The sequence below is a fragment of the Oncorhynchus kisutch genome, linkage group LG16, assembly GCF_002021735.2.
Source record: "Oncorhynchus kisutch isolate 150728-3 linkage group LG16, Okis_V2, whole genome shotgun sequence".
NCBI classification, from domain to species: Eukaryota; Metazoa; Chordata; class Actinopteri; order Salmoniformes; family Salmonidae; genus Oncorhynchus; species Oncorhynchus kisutch.
Window position 1 is genome coordinate 52,436,284 of NC_034189.2, and position 20,011 is coordinate 52,456,294.

Below are 20,011 nucleotides of genomic sequence, written 5' to 3' on the forward strand. Positions count from 1 at the left end.
ACACTGAAAGGAGACCTGATGAGACAGAGACTAGAGCGTCCTCAGCAGAGTTCAACTGAACTGCTCTTGTGATCATCCTCCCACCATGACACTGTGGACACATTATTGCCTTGCCCTTTATTCCCGCCATCACTATGTTGATGTTGTCTGATTAAGATGAAATACAAACAAACTTACAGAAATGACATCCTCCTCACCCCTCCTCACCCTTCCTCCCCCCTAGACTGACTCACCATATGGCAAAAGAATCAGCTGTGTGTGATGTGAACTAAGCTTTAGTCAGCACTACTGCAGACAGACAGACAGACAGACAGACAAACACCTTTCTTCCACGGTCCCAGTCGTCTCCTTCGGCCCTCCCCACTAAGTCAACTCTCCCTGGGCATGTGGTGGTGGCCTGGCCATGGTCCTGACATGGGGGTCTGGATGTCTCGGTGTCCAAACAGAGACCAACCACAGCAATGTCTGCAGAGAGATGGGAGCAGGACAGGGCAGACAGGAACAACAACGAAAGGCTGAAAAATGGGGCAGCTAGAGAAGGGGCACTCAGCTACCCAATAAAATCATCCCCATACCGCCTAAAATGTTTCTGTTTGTTTTCACAGGTTTATTTGTACTCAGCTTGGAACATGACGATATTCCCAGAGGATGTGATGTAAGTGTCATGTTGAGCTCCTGTGGGGCTGATTGTGTGGTGATGACAGGGGAAAGGGGGGATACCTAGTCAGTTGTACAACTGAATGCATTCAACCAAAATGCATCTTCCGCATTTAACCCAACCCCTCTGAATCAGAGAGGTGTGGAGGCTGCCATAATAGATGTCCACGTCATCGGATTGCAGTTGTTGTTAGGGGTTAACTACCTTGATCAAAGGCAGAACGGCAGATTTTTCCACCTCGCCAGCTTGGGGATTCAAACCAGCAACCTTTCGGTTACCCAACGCTCTTAACCACTAGGCTACCTGCCCCCCCTACAGACGGACACTGGCAAGGGTTTTGGCAGTTTTGTGCTCAGAAGTGGGTTAGTTTGGTTTCAGAAGTATAAAGCTCGGACCAAATGGTTCAAGTAGCTCAAAAAGTTTATTTAGAACCCTTTGAAAATAGTCATTTGCATATTTACAGTCCAGCAGTATTTGTGGCCCATAATGTGAGGTTTAGGTGAGGTGAATAGAGACAGGTCGTGAAAGCCTACTGACTGACACTGTAACTAATAAGAGCAGATTCAGAACTACGAGCTACGTGTCACTCTTCCAGGTGTGGTAGAAAGACCCTTACCACAGTCTACCCTACACACACACACTCAGACATCTACGCAAACACACACAGACGCACATACACCAGCCCACACACACACCCAGGCAGACCACTCAGCAAATACAGTCGGATAGTTCCCTGATGTGTCTGTCCTCATCCTTTCACACCTGTGTGTGTGTGTTTTTGTGTGTATGTGTGTGTGTGTGTGTGTGTGTGTGTGTGTGTGTGTGTGTGTGTGTGTATGTGTGTGTGTGTGTGTTGTGTGTGTTGTGTGTGTGTGTGTGTGTGTGTTGTGTGTGTGTGTGTGTGTGTGTGTGTGTGTGTGTGTGTGTGTGTGTGTGTGTGTGTGTGTGTGTGTGTGTGTGTGTGTGTGTGTGTGTGTGTGTGTGTGTGTGTATGTGTGTTGTGTGTGTGTGTGTGTGTGTGTGTGTGTCCTACTTGTTTCCCCTTTTTGATTGAACGTTTCCAGATCCAGACTATTTAGTCTCCCAGCATGTATGAATTTGTTAAAGGGGATGTTATTGGAGTGAGTTTATCTGTGTAATACTCACACAGCCCAGTCCAGGACAAGCATTCAATCTATGGTTCTGAACCGTGTATATCAAATCACTTGATTTATTATTGTAGCCTGAACCCTCATCCCGTGGTAACACACAACATTTACACAACCAGGGAAGAACCAGACCCAGGGGCCTCGTCGGGGAATTCCTCCCCCTAAAAAGGCCCACCTCACCTGGGGTGACTGAGGAGGCAGGTAGAACAGACAGGCTCAGAGAGTCTAGACAGGAATGAGTAATGCTGATGGCCATCGTACAGTTAATGGCATTTCCCTTCACTGGTTGAGAGCGTGGATGTACATTCACAGCCCTGGAGCTGCTCTTTACTGGGGCTGTATTTCAGCTTCCTCCCAGTCCGTGTTGGACAATATTCAGGACGTGGATGATTAACTTTACTGGCTGTGTGTGTATGCGCTCATGTGTGTGCATGGCTGGCATTGGGTGAACTAAGTATTTCCGCCCTGGCTTTTGGTCTTAAAAGTCCATGTTAGCTCTGACTGAGAGAGGAAGGGAGAGCAAGAGTAAGAGAGATGAACGTTTGCTGAGAGCTTGTAAACATAGATTATATTCCTCCAAGGGAAATGTGAAACACTTAGTAATGATGTCATTGACAAGTTTTAGGAGGCAGACAGGGCTGTAAGATTTCCTGAGCTTAGCTGGAACATACCCTGTTCTATTTGACATGTTTTGGAGAGGCGCTATAGGGAATCCAACCACTGTCCTTTTCGCAAGCTCTGCTAAAAGAAATCGTAGCACTTTGGGGGAAAGTACTTGTCATGAAAACAGAAAATAGAAAAAGAATGCTGGGAAACTAGCTATTTAATTGCCTGGTTTAGTGAGAAACAAACACTAGTTTCAGCTTAAGAAAAGCATAGCCATTCACATTCATAGCCATTCAAAAGGGAGACCCATAAAATACTGATTCTGGATTTAAAGTAAATGACTGTAAGTGCTCTACAATGCTGTGTGTGTTCTGTGTGTATATGGGGAGTATATGAGTGTGTTTCATGTTACCTATCCCTGTGCTCCTGGGTGTCCAATACAAGGTCTAACCACTGAAAACCCTGCCTTGTCCCCCCCCCCTCTCTCTCTATAAATATATATATAGAGAGAGATATATATATCACTCTCTCTATATATACTGTATATATATATATATATATCTTTCTCTCTCTCTCTTACACTCTCTTTAACTCACTCTCTTTCTCTCACTCCATATACCGTTTTTTCAGTGAGAGATGACGAAGCAGGTATTTGTAGAGAAGGGGCCTTGTTCAAATGCACGTCCCAGACACACACCAGCATGACTAAGAGACAACAACGCACACACACACACAGATAAACTCTCTCACCAGAGTCAACACACCACACACCCACACTCTCTCTCTCTTTCACCGGAGTCAACACATACACACATACACACACACACAGTAGTGTTTGACCATGTTCCCTTTCTTTCGGCCATGCTCCCATGTTGTCAGTATACAGGAAGCCATGTATCTCCTCAGTGTGAATATCATCACCTTTTCACTTTCATTAAGGATGAATTAAAGTGATAGATTGTGGTCAGTCACTTCCTGACCAGCTAATCAATCTTCATCTGAATCAGTGGTGTGACATGAGGAACCAGCATAGACACTTTCACATGGGTCCCAAATTCTGTGCATGTCTGTGAAGGGTAGTTCCAGTACAGACAAAGGGTCTATTTTATCTCTCTGAAGGGTAAACAAGATGCAGACGTGCCCACTCAGCTTTTCCCTTGACTTTAAACCATGAGGACAGACAGACTGGCTTGATATTCTGTCTGATGAGGCCAGTGTTTTCCCTTTTCACTCAGTGTGCATTCACTGTGACCTAACCCAGACTAGACCCCGCAGGCACGATGCATCAGTGTTTGTTTAGGAGGGTGAGAAAGTGTGTGTGGGGGGTGGGGGGGTTCAAGGAAGTCCTTGACACCTCTTGAACTCCAACAGACACGCACACACACCACAACAACACACGTTAGTGCCCCTCCCCCCATCCCCCACACCACCGGCACAGACACACGTTCATGCAAGCACACACACACACACACACTATGAGCCACTCGTCTTTGATCAAGTCAGCCACTTCCAGAGAGAGCGGAAACAACACACACCTTTTAAGAGCACATCGACTCGAGCCAACCAGGCCAGCGGTGTGAAAACACAGCCAGTTTGGTCAGCAAGCAGCACAGCGGTGACAGAGAGGTCTCACAGCCCGACTGCTGATGCTAGTGGTTAATGTGCTAATGTAAAGTCTGCTTACTGAAAGGGGAAATTATGACAAACCAGCTCTGAGGCATCACATCGCATTGGTTGGTGAATTAGAGGAAGGCCCAAAATTAGAGGAACAATTAAGAAATGAAGTGAGTGTGACTAGGTGGGGTGGGTAGGCTACCAGATGGGGGTGGGTAGGCTACCAGATCTCACAGTCTCACGTCCAAATTGGACGTTCTTCCATGTTTCTCAAATGTCAAATTTCAAAGTTGTTCCAAACGTCAAATTTTAAAGTGTTCGAGGTTAAATTTAGGCATTAACTCTGAATGGTGAAGGTAAGGGTTAAGTTCAGGCATTAACTCTGAATGGTGAAGGTAAGGGTTAAGTTCAGGCATTAACTCTGAATGGTGAAGGTAAGGGTTAAGTTCAGGCATTAACTCTGAATGGTGAAGGTAAGGGTTAAGTTTAGGCATTAACTCTGAATGGTGAAGGTAAGGGTTAAGTTCAGGCATTAACTCTGAATGGTGAAGGTAAGGGTTAAGTTCAGGCATTAACTCTGAATGGTGAAGGTAAGGGTTAAGTTTAGGCATTAACTCTGAATGGTGAAGGTAAGGGTTAAGTTCAGGCATTAACTCTGAATGGTGAAGGTAAGGGTTAAGTTTAGGCATTAACTCTGAATGGTGAAGGTAAGGGTTAAGTTCAGGCATTAACTCTGAATGGTTTAGGTAAAGGTTAAGTTCAGGCATTAACTCTGAATGGTGAAAGTAAGGGTTAAGTTCAGGCATTGACTCTGAATGGTGAAGGTAAGGGTTAAGTTCAGGCATTAACTCTGAATGGTGAAGGTAAGGGTTAAGTTCAGGCATTGACTCTGAATGGTGAAGGTAAGGGTTAAGGTTTAGGATAGGATTCCCACTTCTTCCCCCAACGGCCTCAGACATGGATGGACGTTGAATACTGACTTGTATCGTGGGTGACCTGGCTGAGGGTAACCGGGGAGGTGTTCAAGACACTGAAAGAGACACCACATCAGCCTAAAACGGTTTGAGAAAGCCTGTAACATAAGAAGCACACAAACCTTTCCTTTATTTTGGACAGTGACCCTACTCTGCAGGGAGAGGAGTTACGGTGGTCTTCAATAGCTAGTAAAAGAACGCATGGGTCAGAACAGAACATGTGTTTAGACTTTCCTCCCTCCCACTGGGCTCTTTATGTGGATGTTACCTCATCACCAAGGTGTGGGTGGAAAGGGCTGTGGAGCACGTTGTGTGTGTGTGTCTCCCTTGTGTCCCTCTGCTAGTCTTCCCATGAGTACACCTCTTCACTAACTGAAAACCCACCTGGCTAGTGTAACTCAACACTCTCAGTCAGCGAAGCTCCATTTCCCAGTTCCAATCACTCACTCTCTCAAGTCAAGATGACCCCGTCATCCTAGACCTCCGGCGGCCCCTCTGTAACCACGGAAACGCTGCCCTTGTGGCACTGTGTTGCGGAATCTTGAGGAATGCCTGGTCAGAAGAGTCTCACTGTGTCTGACAGGGTCCTCCTCTCCTAGCCACCTCTGGCCTTCGTCACACCAAACCACTGTACTGTTTTGCAAAATGCCACTGAGTTCTGTGTCTTGTGTCAACTGTTTTGTAACATTGGAACAAGACATGCTTTCAAGCATTCCAGATAAAACCATAATGCATAAACTGGCATGCTCTCTCTTAGAAGACTTCCTGATGTACATTTTGATTGAATACCCCGAGCCTTCTGGCTAGAGCCCCCGAGGCAGATGTGGGTGTGAGTTGTCGTGTCACCTCTCCAGCCCTTCTGTCCCTGGGCCAACTGGCAACAGGCTCTGGGACAGACGGACGCTCCCCAAGCCGTCTGTCCTCAGTTTGCTTGGGCAGGGTCAGGAAACCACAGGTTAACAACAAGGCCTCCCAGGACTACAGGCACAGGAACACAGTGAGGCTAGAAGAGAAGAAGAGAGAGAGATTGATAGAACAATTTGTCCCTAGCATGACATCATAGTTATTTTTCAGGTTCTATGTCTCTAACTACTAACTATTACCAGGACTAGGATATTTGTGTCCGGGAAACTGGCCCTAAATGACTGCAAAAACATATCTAAAGATGAACCAGAGACGAACTAAAGAGTGAGAGCAAATTCTGATCTACTGTACCTGGGTTTCTGTCTGGGCTCAGAGTTGACGTGGTGGGGGAGAGTTGTGACACAATCCAGGCTGCTTTTCAGGGCTATGGAGAGAGACTGGTCATAAATCTGACATGACTGGTTTTGGGTTACAACCTCCAGCACAGGAAATTAAGTCATACTCAGGGGAGACCAGAAGTATGTATAGGGAGTACCCTAACCCCAGTACAGCCTAAGTTATCTCCATCGACAGCCTGTTACCTGGGGGGATAGTTAACAGGGGACATGATATTGATGCTACTGGGTTGGAGATGAGGGTTGAATGACCCAATGGGAGCTGAAGGTGATTCATCATGAGTTGATAGGTCTATACATATATAGGTCTATACATATACTACACAGAAGTTTGTTTTGATCTCTTTTTTATAAAATGTTCTGGAGTTCAGCCTTACATGTCAGTTTTGACCCTCTCCTGGTTGTTTTGGAGTTCAGCCTTACATGTCAGTTTTGACCCTCTCCTGGTTGTTCTGGAGTTCAGCCTTACATGTCAGTTTTGACCCTCTGCTGGTTGTTTTGGAGTTCAGCCTTACATGTCAGTTTTGACCCTCTCCTGGTTGTTCTGGAGTTCAGCCTTACATGTCAGTTTTGACCCTCTCCTGGTTGTTTTGGAGTTCAGCCTTACATGTCAGTTTTGACCCTCTCCTGGTTGTTCTGGAGTTCAGCCTTACATGTCAGTTTTGACCCTCTCCTGGTTGTTCTGGAGTTCAGCCTTACATGTCAGTTTTGACCCTCTCCTGGTTGTTTTGGAGTTCAGCCTTACATGTCAGTTTTGACCCTCTCCTGGTTGTTCTGGAGTTCAGCCTTACATGTCAGTTTTGACCCTCTCCTGGTTGTTTTGGAGTTCAGCCTTACATGTCAGTTTTGACCCTCTCCTGGTTGTTCTGGAGTTCAGCCTTACATGTCAGTTTTGACCCTCTCCTGGTTGTTTTGGAGTTCAGCCTTACATGTCAGTTTTGACCCTCTCCTGGTTGTTTTGGAGTTCAGCCTTACATGTCAGTTTTGACCCTCTCCTGGTTGTTTTGGAGTTCAGCCTTACATGCCAGTTTTGACCCTCTCCTGGTTGTTTTGGAGTTCAGCCTTACATGTCAGTTTTGACCCTCTCCTGGTTGTTTTGGAGTTCAGCCTTACATGTCAGTTTTGACCCTCTCCTGGTTGTTTTGGAGTTCAGCCTTACATGTCAGTTTTGACCCTCTCCTGGTTGTTTTGGAGTTCAGCCTTACATGTCAGTTTTGACCCTCTCCTGGTTGTTTTGGAGTTCAGCCTTACATGTCAGTTTTGACCCTCTCCTGGTTGTTCTGGAGTTCAGCCTTACATGCCAGTTTTGACCCTCTCCTGGTTGTTTTGGAGTTCAGCCTTACATGTCAGTTTTGACCCTCTCCTGGTTGTTTTGGAGTTCAGCCTTACATGTCAGTTTTGACCCTCTCCTGGTTGTTTTGGAGTTCAGCCTTACATGTCAGTTTTGACCCTCTCCTGGTTGTTCTGGAGTTCAGCCTTACATGTCAGTTTTGACCCTCTCCTGGTTGTTTTGGAGTTCAGCCTTACATGTCAGTTTTGACTCTCTCCTGGATGTTTTGGAGTTGATTCATGGGTGGAAAATATGTGATACTTCTGGCAGACACCTTTCTCCACATGTGAAAGGTTCAGTGATTCACCATCCGTATAAAAAACAAGGAAGTGTTTCGTTTTTTGTGTGTTTCAGAACCGGGATTTGGTACCAGGTTTGTGCCAAGTGGACACTTACAGGAACCCGCCCAACCACGGATCTGACTTACCGTACTGAAGCCACCGTCCAGACCAGACCAGACCTGGACCGTGACTAATCTCAGTTAAACCAGAAGACATCCGTTTGAGGTTTTCCCAGGTTGACAGTCCACTGCCACAACCAGGAGTCATATCATCTGTCATCTCCCGCTGTCCTCTTTTTCTTCCTCTCATTGGGAAAACATTACTTTCCACAGCTGAGGGATTAATCGGTGTGACACAATATTTGGGGAGAAAGTTACCTCAACCACAGACAACCAAACATGACTCATGAAAAGAGGGGTTTATTTTCTGTCGTTGAGAGTATAAAATCTGCTATTAGCATTGATTTATTTGGTAAGGGCAGGAGGCAGACAAAAATATGCAAAGAAAAATGCAAGAACACCTCTTGCTCTGTTGCTTTCTCACACGCATGAACCAACACACATGCAAGCGAGCACACATACACAAATACACACATACTGAAGAGGAGAAGAGGGGAAAAAACAAGCGTTGGAAGGCGGGCAAGAAAGAGAGAAGAGTGGGATGGGGAGGAGCAACAGGAGGAGGGATGGGATGGGGAGGAGCAACAGGAGGAGGGATGGGATGGGGAGGAGCAACAGGAGGAGGGATGGGATGGGGAGGAGCAACAGGAGGAGGGATGGGATGGGGAGGAGCAACAGGAGGAGGGATGGGATGGGGAGGAGCAACAGGAGGAGGGATGGGATGGGGAGGAGCAACAGGAGGAGGGATGGGATGGGGAGGAGCAACAGGAGGAGGGATGGGATGGGGAGGAGCAACAGGAGGAGGGATGGGATGGGGAGGAGCAACAGGAGGAGGGATGGGATGATGGAGGGAGGAAGGGAGGCTGATGTTTCACAATGTACTGATAGAACTGTATACAATAATTCAACAGAATGAGCCAATATCAAAACAGTTCTCCATCAAAATAATGTTTGGATAATTGCTCTTACGCAATCAATATAAATGTAGCTAATAGCACTAAAACGGTTTCTGTTTAATGTGTAGATAAGATGAAAACTGTTGGGTTCCTCCCTAACAGTGAACCAGTCTGGGTGCATTAGGGTCAACTTTTTCCCTCTAAACAGTGATGGAACGTAGGGGTGAGCTGTCAGTAACCCCCTCATCCCCCATCGACCTACCAAAACATGTCATTCTTAAGTCCAAACAGAAATGAGACTGCAATCCTGCAGGCCTAGTTTTATCGTTATACTTTTATTCTGTTGTTGTTTTCGTTTAACGCTTGAATTGCCCTTGTTTGATAGCTAAGTCATTGTGGGTCACATTGACTGTTCTGTAAAGGACCAGTTTAGCATGATTCTCTGCTGCCAATGACTGGAACGAACTACAAAAATCTCTGAAACTGGAAACACTTATCTCCCTCACTAGCTTTAAGCACCAACTGTCAGAGCAGCTCACAGATTACTGCACCTGTACATAGCCCACCTATAATTTAGCCCAAACAACTACCTCTTTCCCAACTGTATTTAATTTTAATTTATTTATTTATTTTGCTCCTTTGCACCCCATTATTTTTTATTTCTACTTTGCACATTCTTCCATTGCAAAACTACCATTCCAGTATTTTACTTGCTATATTGTATTTACTTTGCCATCATGGCCTTTTTTGCCTTTACCTCCCTTCTCACCTCATTTGCTCACATTGTATATAGACTTGTTTATACTGCATTATTGACTGTATGTTTGTTTTTACTCCATGTGTAACTCTGTGTCGTTTTATCTGTCGAACTGCTTTGCTTTATCTTGGCCAGGTCGCAATTGTAAATGAGAACTTGTTCTCAACTTGCCTACCTGGTTAAATAAAGGTAAAATAAATAAATAAATAAATAAATGATTAGCCTATCAACATTAGGCTGTCATTATCATTAGGCCTATAAATTGAAGTTTGTCTGAGGGTAGGCATTTTGTCTGAGGGTAGGCATTTTGGCTAACGTTAGCCATGTAGCTAAAGTTAGCCACAACAAATTGGAATGCGTAACATATTGTATGAATTGCAATTCGTAACATATGATATGAATTGTAATTCATAACATATCCTACAAAATGGATGATGGACAACCACAAATTAATAAATACCATACTAAATGTAACATATACTCATTTGAGTTTCACAGGTTTACTGTGTACTGTGTTATGTCGACGTCTGAGTCCAGGTTGCACAACCCAGCCCAGCCTCAGAATGTTAGTGCTGTACTCTGTTTGTGAGTTTTCATTCTTGGTCTGGGTCTGCGGTTTAGGATGGTTGGTAAGTGACGAGTCTGTGTTGCTCCCCTGGACCCAGACGCACATTGCCCCTCCCCAAACGGTGCCTTTGCGCTCACATATAAAAACGGTCTGCATCCCTCCAGTCTGTCTATCGCATCTGCTGCAGGAAAGGCGGTCAAAGTAGCCGCTGGGAGAAGCAGCACTGGGTAATATTTGGAAAGCAAGGGGAGAGAATACTATCCGCTCCTGACGGTCAACTTCACCGCACCTGGATCGTTCTTATTTTTACTTAGGACATAACTGGAAACATAAAAGTGTCTTGTTTTTTTTATTTTTAACTTGACCAAAATGACTGGTAGCCCAGTGACAGGGCTGCTGGTTGCGCTGTGCGTAAGCAGCGCGGTCCATTGTATGCCAAAGAACCAAGGGAAAAACAAGAGACAAACTCAGGAACAAGTTTACCCCGAACTCGCAGACACAGTACCCCTTGCTCAAGGTATGTAGACTTGCTCTTAATGTGATATTTTGCCCCTTAGATAAAGCATTTGAATGCACCTTGAATCCACATCTTGTCATTAACAACTGTAGTTACAATTCCATTTATGAAGGACATCTAATATTATTTATTTTTTAAATCACTACTGTACATGTATTGAATATGGGTGTTTAGCTAACCTATCATGCGCCGAATTTGTTCAGGACTCATGGCTCTTTTGTGTGTGTCTCCCTCATCTTGCAGGCTGCGATGAGAACGGACATTCTTACAGACTAAACGATCAATGGGAGAAGGCTTACCGCGGGAGTACACTGCTTTGTACCTGCAACGGAGCCGCAGGGATCAAATGTAAAACAAAACCCCAAGGTGAGCTGGAGCACCAGACTTGAATGTATAATGAAGTAGGCAATTTGTTTCGTTTTTTTGCACAACATCCGTGCGCTCTTAGAGCGCGTTCCCTTTTTGGCACTTTTGCCATTGCGCACAGAAGTCGCTTCGTTTATCTCAAACGTTTAGGCCACATGTTGAAAGTCTTCTCTGATGCATTCTGCAGGGGAGGAGACCTGCTATGACAAATACAACGACCAGACGTACCCTGTGGGTGCGACCTACGAGAGGGCGAAGGACGGCATGATGTGGGACTGCACCTGCATCGGTTCCGCCCGCGGCAAAATCAGCTGCACAATCGGAAGTGAGTTGCCCTTCCCGGCAACCCATATAGTATTATTTGTGTACTTATGTAGTACGTTGGTGTTTATGAATAATGATGTTTGGTATTTTCGTTTCCAGACCGCTGCCACGAGGGAGGCAGATCCTACAAAATCGGGGACACTTGGAGAAGGCCCCACGAGACCGGAGACTACATGCTGGATTGTGTCTGTCTGGGAAACGGCAAGGGAGAGTGGACCTGCAAACCCGTGTGTGAGTGTCTGTCTGTCTGAGGACCTGTAAACCCTGTATGTGTCTGTCTGTCTGAGGACCTGCAAACGTGTGTGAGTGTCTGTCTGTCTGAGGACCTGTAAACCCTGTATGTGTCTGTCTGTCTGAGGACCTGTAAACTCTTGTGTGAGGGTCTGTCTGTCTGAGGACCTGTAAACCCTTGTGTGAGTGCCTGTCTGTCTGAGGACCTGCAAACCGGTGTGTGAGTGTCTGTCTGTCTGAGGACCTGCAAACCGGTGTGTGAGTGTCTGTCTGTCTGAGGACCTGCAAACCGGTGTGTGAGTGTCTGTCTGTCTGAGGACCTGCAAACCTTTGTGTGAGGGTCTGTCTGTCTGAGGACCTGCAAACCCTTGTGTGAGTGTCTGTCTGTCTGAGGACCTGCAAACCGGTGTGTGAGTGTCTGTCTGTCTGAGGACCTGCAAACCGGTGTGTGAGTGTCTGTCTGTCTGAGGACCTGCAAACCGGTGTGTGAGGGTCTGTCTGTCTGAGTCCTTTGAGTAGGAGAGACTAGATGTCATCTGAAAGGAATGAATGTGTGGTCTGTGGGTTGTTGGGGTAAACGTTTTTCTTAATATGGGGATGTCCTTAAACCAATCAAACTGCAGTTCAAAGTCCTTCTTCTAGTCATTTATTGGAAATAGTGCTAGATGTCATTGTAAATATTTGAAGGCCATAACAGTCATCTCTGTCCCAAACGTTGCCCCATAACTGTTGATTTAGCTCAGTTGAGTGTTTTCATGGAAAGTTAGGTGAGGTGACTCATATGGAGGTAGGCCCTAATGGTGAAGATGATTTGGTGATAATGTAGGCATGGTTTTGGAATTAGAAATATATCTTCTATAATCAGAAATATGTCATGTGTATCTGAGACTTTTATTATGGCATTGCCATTTAGATTTTTTGTTGGGACTCTTATTCTGGAAGAGATGGAGATGTGCACTCTGTCGAAATAAATCTACTTCTGAAAATACCTTTCCAAGATTCACCTGCGTGTGAGGAGGTTTCACAGGAGAGATGTGGGACAGAGAAGGGAAGTGATGGAGATGTAACCTGTTGTTCCACTAGAAAATAACTTGATTGTAACTCCATCATCAAACCCACAGGCCCTTTGGAGAAGGTGATGGATAATTAAGTTCAAATAATTAGGTTACAATAATAACAACATTTTTGGAACTTGTTTTTGTGCAGCGGAGCGTTGCTATGACAACACAGGTGGAGCATCCTACGTGGTGGGGCAGACCTGGGAGAAGCCGTACCAAGGCTGGATGATGATCGACTGCACCTGTCTGGGGGAGGGCAACGGACGCATCACCTGTACCTCTAGGAGTAAGTACACACATGCAAGCACATACATACACACTCATGTAAACGCAAACACACTTAAACACACACTCATCATTCCTTTCCTTATTTCTTTAGACCGTTGTAATGACCAGGACACCAAGACCTCCTACCGCATCGGAGACACATGGACCAAGACAGATGCTAACAGGCACCAACTCCAGTGTCTGTGTACAGGAAATGGCAGAGGAGAGTGGAAGTGTGAGAGACACTCTGCCACTACTGGTGAGTCAGCCCTCTTGTGTTTTACACACACACTTTGTAAAATATTACAAGATTACCGCTGCGTTCTAAGGCACTGCATCTCAGTGCAAGAGGCGTCACTACAGTCCCTGGTTCGAATCCAGATGGTATCACATCCGGACGTGATTGAGAGTCCCATAGGGCGGAGCACAATTGGCCCAGCGTCGTCCGGGTTTGGCCGGGGTAGTCCGTCATTGTAAATAAGAATAAGAACTGACTTGCCTAGTTAAATAAAGGGTAAAAAACATATATATATTTAAATGCATACATAATTAAATGAACAGGTTATACACTGACAAACAGGTTATAAATTAATATATAGGTAACAGAGGAGGCTGGTGGGAGGAGGACGGCTCATAATAATGGCCGGGATGGAGTGAATGGAATAGTATCAAACCCATTCCATAAATTCTGTTCCAGCAACTACAATGAACCCGTCCTCCCCAATTAAGTTACCACCTTGGTAAATACATGTCTCTTTGTCTTCCTGGTGCGCAGGTACAGGTGTTAGTACAGGAACAGGTGTAGGAACAGGTACAGGAAGTACTCATGTGACCATCCAGACGGAGCTCCACCAGCCCTCCACCCTCCCCGAACCCCCCCAGGAGGGGGCTTGCCGCACGGACTCGGGCGCCACCTTCCACGTGGGCATGCGCTGGATCAGGACCCAGGGCAGCAAGCAGATGCTGTGTACCTGCCAGGGTACTGGTGCCGTCAGCTGTGAGGAGAAGGGTGAGTCTTAACTCAGACTAAAAGTAAAAGGTTGTGTCTCAAAAAAGTATATTTCCATAGTCAAGGCCTGTCTTACCTCTTGTCTCACCTCATCTAATCTGGTCTAAACCTGTCTCACCTAACCTGGTCTAAACCTGTCTCACCTCATCTAAACCTGTCTCACCTCATCTAGCCTGGTCTAAACCTGTCTCACCTCATCTAGCCTGGTCTAAACCTGTCTCACCTCATCTAGCCTGGTCTAAACCTTTCTCACCTCATCTAGCCTGGTCTAAACCTTTCTCACCTCATCTAGCTTGGTCTAAACCTGTTTCACCTGGTCTAAACCTGTCTCACCTCATCTAACCTGGTCTAAAACTGTCTCACCTCATCTAACCTGGTCTAAAACTGTCTCACCTCATCTAACCTGGTCTAAAACTGTCTCACCTCATCTAACCTGGTCTAAACCTGTCTCACCTCACCTAACCTGGCCTAAACCTGTCTCACCTCACCTAACCTGGCCTAAACCTGTCTCACCTCACCTAACTTGGTCTAAACCTGTCTCACCTCACCTAACTTGGTCTAAACCTGCCTCACCTGATCTAACCTGGCCTAAACCTGTCTCTCCTCACCTAACCTGGCCTAAACCTGTCTCACCTCATCTAACCTGGTCTAAACCTGTCTCACCTCATCTAACTTGGTCTAAACCTGTCTCACCTCATCTAACTTGGTCTAAACCTGTCTCACCTCAGCTAACTTGGTCTAAACCTGCCTCACCTTCTCTCTCTCTACCCTCCAGAGGGCCAGAGCCAGGTGTACGGTGGGAACTCAGAAGGCCAGGCCTGTGTGTTCCCCTTTGTGTTCATGGATAAGACCTACTACTCCTGTACCTCAGAGGGACGTACTGATGGACAGCTGTGGTGCAGCACCACCTCTGACTACCATAGAGACCAGCAGTACTCCTTCTGTACCGAGAAGAACTGTGAGTCTGGGAGTCTGGGAGGGAGGGAGGGAGGTAGATGGATGGGTGGGTGGGTGGATAGATATATACTGTAGCTAGCAAGATAGATAGCAGCATATCTAACTGTTGAAAGTTTGATCTGCTCTGTAGCCCTGGTGTCGACCCGAGGGGGTAACTCCAATGGTGCACTGTGCCAGTTCCCCTTCCTCTACAACGGGCGTAACTACACTGACTGTACCGCCGATGGTCGCCGCGACGGCATGAGGTGGTGCGGTACCACAACCAACTATGAAGGAGAGCAGCGCTACGGATTCTGCCCGATGGCTGGTGAGTGTGTGTGATTTGTCAATTCACATATCTCTTCCTGTCTCAGGCCCTCACACCAAACAATAAACAATCACAGGAGCAGTCAGGCACATTGACTAGCCCATCTTTACTGGCATGCAAACAAGACTATTGTTAGGTAAGATCGCTCTTTTGAAAGGTCATTCAGGCTCTGTATGGTGGGCGTGGGAAGCTCTGGTGGGCTACTGTCTTCAACATTCACTGAATTCCTCTATTTGACAGAGGTCTTATCAAGATAAATGTACTAGGCTTGTCTTCATCCGTCTGATGTTGCCCTTACAGATGGTAAGAATGACTGTTTAACTGAAAGGGTTACTTACGGTCTACAGAGCCGTCAGAGGTTCATTGGGCAGTTAATGAGTTGGTCTTTAAAAGCTATTAAGTGAGGGGGGACGGCCATGAAGAGGGCTGAGTAATGCCTCTATAAGAGCCTGTTAGAATGATTATGAATGACTCTTGGCTCCACTGGGCAGAGGATAGGACCCACACCCTGGCATGGGTCCAGAGTCTGTCTGGAAACTAAATCTGTCTCAGTTCCAAAAGAGATTATCCATGCCACCTACATACACACACACAGCCCCTCACTGACCCCTCTCTTCCTCCGTCCAGCCCACGAGGAGGCCTGCACCACCAACGACGGGGTCATGTACCGTGTGGGAGACCAGTGGGACAAACGCCACGATGTCCTGGGTCACATGATGCAGTGTACCTGCTTGGGCAACAACCGCGGAGAGTGGAGCTGCATCGCCTACTCCCAACTCAAAGGTCCTACCGCCTTACTAGCACCTGTTCTCTTATGTGTTGTTAGACAGCAGTCATAGGAGTTGTACTGTCATTACCTGGTTCTAGATCGAGTAGCCTTGACAACTGGAATGTAGAATTAACTGAAAGGATCAACCAGCATTTAAACCCCTGTCTCCTCACCTTCCTACCCCAGACCAGTACATTATTAAAACCCCTTGTCTCCTTTGTACCCCAGACCAGTACATTATTAAAACCCCTTGTCTCCTTCGTACCCCAGACCAGTACATCATTAAAACTCCTTGTCTCCTTCCTACCCCAGACCAGTGCATCATTAAAACCCCTTGTCTCCTTCCTCCTCCAGACCAGTACATCATTAAAACCCCTTGTCTCCTTCGTACCCCAGACCAGTACATCATTAAAACCCCTTGTCTCCTTCCTCCTCCAGACCAGTACATCATTAAAACCCCTTGTCTCCTTCGTACCCCAGACCAGTACATCATTAAAACCCCTTGTCTCCTTCCTCCTCCAGACCAGTACATCATTAAACCCCTTGTCTCCTTCGTACCCCAGACCAGTACATCATTAAAACTCCTTGTCTCCTTCCTACCCCAGACCAGTACATCATTAAAACTCCTTGTCTCCTTCCTCCTCCAGACCAGTGCATTGTGGATGGGCTGACCTATGAGGTGAGCCAGACCTTCACCAAGCTCCATGACCAGGGCTACATGATGAATTGCACCTGCTATGGACAGGGACGCGGGCGCTGGAAGTGCGACGCCATCGGTGAGTTTCTCTCTGGTTTCTCTTCAGAGCTTAAATAAATCCTTATCACACCTCTGGCCCTTTCTATCCAAGAGGAGGCTGACATTCTAAAGAGATTTTTGGCAGCAGGAATTTGAATCGCTTTCCTTCCCCTCCTCTCTCTGTCTCTCTCTGTCTCTCTCTCCCCTCCTCTCTCTCTGTCTCTCTCTGTCTCTCTTTCCCCTCCTCTCTCTGTCTCTCTCTGTCTCTCTCTCCCCTCCTCTCTCTCTGTCTCTCTCTCCCTCCTCTCTCTGTCTCTCTCTCCCCTCCTCTCTCTGTCTCTTTCTCCCCTCCTCTCTCTCTGTCTCTCTCTCCCCTCCTCTCTCTCTCTCTCTCCCCTCCTCTCTCTCCATTTAATTTAAATGTAAGGACTTTATTGGCATGGGAAACATATGTTTACATTGCCAAAGCAAGTGAAATAGATAACAAACAAAAGTGAAATAAATAATACATGTACAGTAAGCATTACACAACAGTTACAAAGGAATAAAGACATTACGAATGTCATATTATGTGAAAATAGTTCAAGTACAAAAGGGAAAATAAATAAACATAAATATAGGTTGTATTTACAATGGTGTTTGTTCTTCACTGTTGCCCTTTTCTTTTGGAAACAGGTCACAAATCTTGCTGCTGTGATGTCACACTGTGGTATTTCACCCAGTAGATATGGGAGTTTATCTCTCTCCTCTCTCTCTCCCTCCAGACCAGTGCCAGGAGCCTGAGAGCAGGGCGTTCTATCAGATTGGAGAGACCTGGGACAAAACCATCCACCAAGTCCTCTACCGCTGCTATTGCTACGGCAACGGTATTGGTGAGATGAGCTGCGAGCCACAGCAGACCTTCCCAGGTAAGGAGAGAAGTCTGATTGGCTAACAGAAGTGTGAAGTGAAGCATAAGTGGAACTGTCTGAGTGTGTCCTCTGGGCAGATAACCCAGGTCAGGGCTGTCTTCAGTGGGGTGTTGATCAAGGACATTACCCCCTCCCTCGCCATCCATGCCCACCCCCTTCTCTTTACGCTTGGGACACCTGCTGGGAGTAATCGTTGTTAGCTCTTCTTTTTAAGTCTCCCATTCACTCCCTCCTTTAAATACCCTCCATCCCCCCTCTATCAAAAGGCCCTTTCAAATTAAACGAGGGGGCGGTGTGTCACCCCTTCACCACCTCTGTAGGGAGGGGGGAGGGGACTGCTAAACGTTGATGTGGGGCAAATGGAGAGGGGTGCGTCCGTCCACCTTTCTCACCCCCCCCCTCCCTCCGTGGGTCTTTGTAGTTTCGGAGGTCTTTGTTGGCTCTCCCCTACTGAGAGGCTGAGTATTGTTGTTTCTACCCAGCTGGGCAGGGATGGCCGAGAGGTTGGGGGACTTAATTACCTGTGCACACTCCCTGTCTCTCTCTCAATCCACTGGGTGGTAACACGCTTTGGGTGAAACAGTCCCAACTCCACCTCCTAAGAGGCCCCTCACAGCACTGGCTCGTCCTGCACTGAGCCAGTGCTCTATAGGTGACGGTGTCAATCAGAAAAGCTCAGCTGAGCTGTGTTCAGAACACACCAACCAGGAGTTACCAACTGGCCACTTTGATGCAGTGTTCTGAAACACTTTGACCCCAGTCTAAATTCTGAATCCTGCACCCTGTTATCCTGCCCTAGTTTTCCCATGTGGCCTGTTACAGATCCAGAGGAATACATGTATGTTTGATTGTTCAGAGTTATGTTTGGTGCAGGCCAGGGACCTTAAAAGTGCAGGTCAAATGACTCCCCGCTGTTGCTGCGAGTTGCTCACCTGTGACAGGGAGGTGTTTGTATGTATGGTGTGTGTGAGTGAATGTGAGTGAGTGGGGGTGGACATATTGCCCTGGTGCGATTTCAGACACTGAAGACACCTAGTGATTTACAGGCCCAGTGGGTGTCATAGTTGGTTGAGACCAGAGAGTGGAGCGACTTCTGGTTCGGACTAGTTTCCATCCAAGCCACTGTACTGACAAGTTAGTCTAGGACCTTTTTTGGTCACACCAGGTCAGTCTGGTGTGAACAGTGAAACAATTGACACTGAAAAGTGAATGTGACTTTTAACAATTGTGTGTTTATTTACAGAACCTTAATATAAAGTTGTTCAAGGAGAATACGTAGCATTTGTTCAGTACCATCTTGTCTGTGACACTTGGCTTGATAGTATACTACAGACTTCTAATAAAATATACTCTCTCTTCTTCCTCCTCCTCCTCATATCTCCACAGGTGGCCACCGCCCAGTCCAGGTGATAATCACAGAGGCAGGGAAGCAGCCTGACTCCCACCCCATCCCAGTGGAACGCCCCAGCCTCCTCACACATCACCCAGTATATCCTCATAGTGGAGAGTGGGTAAGTGGCTCTCTACTGCCATCCTAGATACTGGTCATTGGTGGTAGTGCAGCCACACTATTTATTTAACTAGGCAAGTCAGTTAAAAACACAGTCTTATTAACAGTGACGGCCTACCCCTTCACAGCGCTCAGCCAATTGTGCACCGCCCTATGGGACTCCCGATCCCGGCCGGTTGTGATACAGCCCAGGATCAAAAACTGAGTCTTGTCATGACGCCCTCTAGCACTGCGAGGTAGTGTCTTAGACCGCTGCACCACTCGATAGCCCTTGAAGCCCTATGCCACTAAAGGTGGACTGACTGTCTTATAGGAAGCAGTACCACAAGAGTTGAACATACTCTCTTGAAGTACTCTACCTGTTTTTAATTCTCCGATATCCAAAGTGGAAACAAGTTATTCCAGGTACTGTTTTTCACATGACGTTCTTTAAAAAAATCCTGAATCACTTGAAGTGGATGTTCCTATTCCGTTCCTGAAAGTGTTGTTGGAAAGTAATGAGTAAACCAGTGCCCAAACAGGAGGTTGCAACATTTAGTTGTCTGTGTGTCAACTCTGAAGAAGAGGACAGGTTTGGAGCACAGAAAAACAAGGTTGTGGGGGGTTCTTGAACTCGCCTGAAACACACACACTCACATACACATATATCCAAATGATATCGGACGGTCACAAAGACCCTCAACATCCAGCTACAGTACAAATGCTGTGTGTTTCTCTCCTAAAGGAAAAATCCAGTTTCCTCTCGTCTCACACTCTCTCTGAAGGGGCCCTGATCTGCCAAGGTGTTACCCCTTATTTTTAATTCAAAACATATTTCCTGCTAAGTGGTAGTGGTTTGT

The 20,011-nt window shown here is 46.5% G+C and overlaps 1 pseudogene; it reads left to right on the forward strand.

Moving 5' to 3' along the window:
• The first annotated feature begins 10,372 nt into the window (after window positions 1-10,372).
• LOC116353987 (fibronectin-like) lies at window positions 10,373-19,173 on the forward strand (annotated as a pseudogene).
• Window positions 19,174-20,011: the final 838 nt, after the last annotated feature.